The sequence below is a fragment of the Pogoniulus pusillus genome, chromosome 22 (assembly GCF_015220805.1).
Source record: "Pogoniulus pusillus isolate bPogPus1 chromosome 22, bPogPus1.pri, whole genome shotgun sequence".
NCBI lineage: Eukaryota > Metazoa > Chordata > Aves > Piciformes > Lybiidae > Pogoniulus > Pogoniulus pusillus.
This window is the reverse complement of record NC_087285.1, coordinates 20,767,490-20,773,225: the sequence shown is the minus strand read 5'-3', so window position 1 is coordinate 20,773,225 and position 5,736 is coordinate 20,767,490. Positions and strand designations below refer to the sequence as shown.

Here is a 5,736-nt window from a genome sequence, read left to right as displayed (position 1 = left end):
GAAGCAAAAAATAACAAACCACCACACCACTTTCAGAGCCATAGCTGCTGACCCTGTGTACCCTGGTTAGCAGAGGAAATAGAAAACCTACTGCCAAAGCTCCCTTTAGCATAAGAACAATAAACTTTGCCTTAAGCTTCGTAATGAGTAATATACGTGATGTAAAACTAGAAACAAACCCCAAAACGATGCAATTATTTCCTTGCAGCCAGTTGAAGTATGCTTAAAAATGAATTAGTGAGGTTTTTATTCACATCCCTTAAAAAAATAAAGGTTCTAAGTGCACAAGGCTGAGTAATTCAGATAGAGTTTCCTGCACTGATACAGCTATGTGGTGTTTTTAACAGAGAAAGATTACCCTGTGTTTAAATACATCATACACATTGCAGCTGCACAGATATAATGGATAAAAATAATTTTAAGACATAATCTTGAGTTCACCAGATTATTTTTTTTTTAGTGTTAGTTCATCAAGATTGTTTCTTTTCAAAGGCAATGAGCACAAGTCTGAGAGTCCTACCTTAGATTTGGCTGTTCAGAGATGTCCTGAATGCTTTGTTATTACATAGGAAGCACTGATTTTTAGTATCAAACACTGCTAACATTAATGTCTTGCAATATCTTTATTGTGCACATTTTATTATGATTTCTTCTGCAAAACAGGTTAAAAAGGAAAGGAAAAAAAAAAAAGGCAAAAAGGTCTCTTTCAGCACAGTCCTTGCAGGCTGCAGTTTTGCTGGGAGCAGGCTGTTCTGCTTCACTCCCCAGCACGGGCCTCGGCCTGCCTCAGGGTTTCTTGTCTGGCTGTTTCCAGAAGCATTTCTGGAGGGCGGAGATTGTCTAATTTTAGCAGCTCAGAGAATCCTCCTTTCTCCAATGAGCAGGCAGCAGCCTCTGGAGCTGCAGCCAATTACTCTGGGTTTCCTCCTGCTGCGCTTCCCACGATGGCTTAATAATGCAGACTTACGAATGTAAAGTGGCCCCACGTGTTAAGAGGAAATATTGGTATGTGTTCTCTAACAAAGACCTGCCTTTCCACAGCTGCAGCATCTCAAAGGTTTCTTCTAAAGCCTTGGATTCCATAAACTTGACCTTAAAACCCTGTGTTAATATCATTACCTTGTGTGTATTATGTTAGAGCACTCGGAAAAAGTATTTCTAAGAGCCTGATCTGAAGCACCTTCCCTGACTTCTGTAGGCCAGAGATGTGGTTTTAAGAAAGGAAGCTAAATATATATACAAGTAAAATGACAATATAATGAACTGTTAGAGCTCTGAATACTTCCCTGGGCATAGCTTTGCTGCTCTGTCTTATCTGTTAAGCGGTTTAACAAGCCTTAGTTGTCTCACTTATTTTTAGCTGGCATGGAATATAATAACACTGGAAGGCTGTGGCTGCAAGTGTGGTTGAATTCTAGTAACAGATGAGTAACTTCTGAAGGAAAAGATATTTCAGAGCTTTGTTCTCCAATGCTGCAAGAAGTTGAGAAAATACTGTATTGTAGACTCCTAAGAGGGAAAGAGAAGCAGAAAGATGAAAACAACAGCGGGAAGAAAAGCTAAAGAACTATGAACTTGCTGCACCGATTAGAATTTAAGTGTGCATGCATTTTGACTTTATATGCACTTAGAGTTAAGCACAGAAAAATGTGTTTGCTTTAGTAGTACTTTACTAGCTGTACATTTACCACAGACCTTCCATCCACTGCTTGTTTTGCTTCTGTCTCTCATGGTAAACTGTCACACCTCCCAACAGTACCAGCTTACCTTCAGCACTTGCTTCATCCATGCTTGCTTTTGCAGTGCAGCGCCTCTGACGGAAATCCTGTGATCAAGCTGACTTCCTCCCCTGCACGCTTGCTCTCTCCTCCATTTCTGGCTTCTTACAGCTAAACAATTCTACTTTTGCAGCTTATCTGCACGCCTTTAATCCTAGCTAGCTTTCCATTGCCAATTAACCCTCTCAAGCCTTCCCTTCTGCTTTCCTCTACCTGCTATCTCACCGTTGTCTTTAAAATAAATACTGTTGATGCTTCCCCTATCTACAGGTCTCTAAGCAGCAATAACAACAAACTTACCTAGTCATCCTCTGCAACCCCATCACTTGCCCTCTTAGCCTCATCCTATTTCACTTCCTGATCTTCTTCACACCCACTCTTCCATTTGTTCACAGCTTTAGTCATTCAGGCTGTTCTGACCCTCCAGCACCCACACAGACTGGTTTGTTTGTTTTACATTAGAAAAAAAAAACAAAATCCAAAACCACACACACACACAAAAAAAGAGGGAGGGAAAAAAAAGCACCTTTGATAGAAGCATCTCTTGCCATCTCTGTTTTCAAAGTCTCCCAATTGCATCTCATTCTGTTCTACCATAAGTCCTCTTCAAATTTGGTTTTCCTTTGCTCACCATCTGAAAGCTTCTCAGCCTGTCTTAACCCAACCTGTTTGGCCTCCAGCCCCATTTAGCACAGCTAGCTACTGTCCAGTCTTGGGTTTGGCCATTTTTCTCACCTATTGCTTCTGCATTTGCTGTTTCAGCTTGGCTTGTCAGTACCACACCTTGTGTTCCTTTCCTTTTTCTGCAAGAATAGTGGTGAGTGCTGTCTTAGCTCTTCTTCCTTCCCTTCCAGCTCAGCATCCTAATGGGAAAATATAGATGGGACTGCCTTGTTAGCCTCCTGTCAAATTTCAGGTGTCTCCATTGCAAGTCTTGGTAACAAGTACATGCTACACAAAACATCTGCCTGAAAACCAACCAATTTTCTACTGAGTGGTTTTACAGCTAGCAGTGCAAAGGACTGATTAGACTCCTACCCCAGGAATGTGGAGTTTGGGCTCAGATTGGTCTAAACTGCTATGGATAAATATCAATCATGATGCAATCTTTCCTATTTATTGACATGGCTGGCAACCTTGCTCGAGCTCTCATCTCAGTTATTGTGGACATCCTTTCCAACAACTAAAGTATTTGCTTCCATTCAGAAAGCTCTGCCACACCATTTTCTTAGTTCTTCAGTTTATCTTTGTTAATTCTCCATGTCTTTCCAGAGAGCCTTCCCTGTCACACACAAAGCCATTCACACACTGATCTAGCCCTACATAACTTTTGTTTGACACCAAAAAGGTATCCCCTGCTTTCTGCCAGCTGGTACAGCTGAACTCCACTACTGCACTTCCAAATGAAGACCCTCCTGCTTTACCTAACAAGTTACTGTTGAACACCTGCAAAGGTTTGCATTGACAATTTATTTTCTATAAAGCTCCTCCTTCTCTGTATTGACATTGCAGACAGATACTTAGGCTTTCACCTAACCTTTTGGAGCAATAACACTTGCACATGCTGGCTCTTTAATTGTTTAACAACATACAGGCTTGGATTATCCATGAGGCCACTAAGCTTGGATATAAGCATTCAATGTGATACTATCCACAGTGAATAAATGCAGGGATGAATAAACCAGCATGAATATTTTACTTGGCACATGCAGAGGACAATCTTTTTTAAAGTTATATTGTCATTGCATCTTCTCTTCATCTTAAATCCATGTAGCATAAAGCAGCCTGTTTGCTGTCCTTATTTTGAGCATTTACTTTCAGCTATACCATTAAAATCAATGAGATTACTTGCAGAGTTATTAAAAACCAAAATCAATTATTTATGCTTTCCATAAAGGCCAATTCAAAGAGAAGCTTCCCATAGGATGGTATCTGGTGTATAGTAGACTGTGACCTGAGATGTTTACAGTCACTTTAGACAAGACAGATATAGGTGTGAGAAAGGAATAAATGACATCAATGTTTTCAAGGCAGTGAATGATGTGTTTGGTCTCTTCTGTTTTAGGAGAGAGGAACTAGAAATAAGAACACAATCAAAATAACAAGGAGAGGGGATAAAGAAGAAAGGGAAGGAGGCAGTGTAGACATGTATGGCATAACAATAGTAAACAGACAGCGAGCTTGATAGAACAGCAGAATTAGGCTCAAGAGCAGAATGTCTATGCACAAGAAAAATTCATTCAATTTCAGTCACCACCATGAATAATTATAAGCTTAAACCATGGTAAACAGGACGATAGTATTTTTCTCAGCAATGAAGGTGTCATGTAAGCAGAATTACCACCCAAGAAGGTATGTGTGTATTCTTCTTTGATTAACCACAGGCTTTGAGTGGGGAGTGAAATGCAAGAACAAAACTCAAGTCACAAACCAGAAGCATTCTTTACAATTACCTATGGCATGATGAGGCCTGGTGAGACAAATAATAATCCTAACAACCCATATTCTCAAGTTTCTCAGTCTTTGATACCTAGATATGGAAAGAGTGCCTTTGTTAGTCATGACACTCAGTTTTCAAACTAGGCTGCTTAGCCAGTCTACAACCACGTTGTTACCCTGCTGATGGATATGAGACATACAAGGCATCAGACAGGTATTAAAATGGGGCAACTGTGAATCACAGAGGATCTTGGCAGTTGGGATCCACTGTCTGGTACTGCCAAGAAAGAAGAGAGACTGAGCTGGACCTTACCAGGAGAAATGGCTGGTTGGGAAGGAGTACAGCTTTAAACCAAGCACTGTAAGCAGGAAAAGGGTAACACATACCAAAGTGCAAGTGCAAGGGCTATGAAAGACAAGACAGGTCAACCAAACCAAAAAGAACAGGAGAGGAGGGAGAGGAGGGAAAAGTCCAAATGACATAACAGTCAATCCACTCCTTAGCAAGGCTTGATGGAATGCAAAGGAGCTGTTTGGGTTAGTGATTCTTAAAAGGAAATTAAGTAATAGATCATCAAAGGCACTCAGGTTACATTCATCAGCTTAGTCTCAATTTACATGACAGACTCATAAATTACTGCCAGTCAGCTGCTACAGCTGCATACAGAAAACTTGCAAAAGGGGGACAGGGCACAAGGGTGGCAGCATTCACCACCAGCCACCCCAGTAAAACCAACCTGCACCTGCTTATTTTCTGACTGAAGCAGGCTAACAGCACTGTATCAATGAAGGCAGGCAGCTGGGAGACAGGCCCTTATTTTCTTTTAATCCCAAACCATTCCTTCTTGGCACAGACCCGAAGTGTTTACAGTCTAAGCCAAAACTGCCTTAAAAAACCCAAATCAGAAGAAGTTCTCTTGCTGGATGTAGGTAAGTTCCTGAGAGATGTTATAAATTAGGCTAAAGAACATCTTACGAAAAATGTCTTTGCTGCTAACATTTGATTTAAAGTTCAGTACATGGAAAACTATTCAAAAATATATGTTCTCATGAATATATATACTTGTGTGTACCAGCCCTGTATACACCAGTTTTCAAGTTGCTAGGTACTCTCTGCACTGTCTTTACTAGTCTTGACCTCATGTAACACTGTTCCAGCTTTAGCCTAAAGGGCTGGTATGGAGCTTAGAATCATAGAATCAACCAGGCTGGAAGAGATCTCAAAGATCATCCAGTCCAACCTAGCACCCAGCCCTATTCAGTCAACTAGACCATGGCACTAAGTGCCCCAGCCAGGCTTTGCTTCAACACCTCCAGGGACAGCAACTCCACCACCTCCCTGGGCAGCTCATTCCAATGCCAATCACTCTCTCTGACAACAACTTCCTCCTAACATCCAGCCTAGACCTCCCCTGGCACAGCGTGAGGCTGTGTCCCCTTGTTCTGTTGCTGGTTGTCTGGAAGAAGAGCCCAACCCCACCTGGCTACATCCTCCCTTCAGGTAGTTGTAGACAGCAAT

General features: G+C 41.4%; 1 long non-coding RNA gene across 1 annotated transcript; it reads right to left on the bottom strand.

Moving 5' to 3' along the window:
• Positions 1-218: 218 nt before the first annotated feature.
• LOC135185406 (uncharacterized) lies at positions 219-2,068 on the bottom strand. Its single transcript, XR_010306472.1, has 2 exons — positions 1,768-2,068; positions 219-1,509 (listed from the first exon to the last, which is right to left on the bottom strand). It is a non-coding gene; the product is annotated as an uncharacterized LOC135185406 (long non-coding RNA).
• Between the last annotated feature and the right edge of the window lie 3,668 nt (positions 2,069-5,736).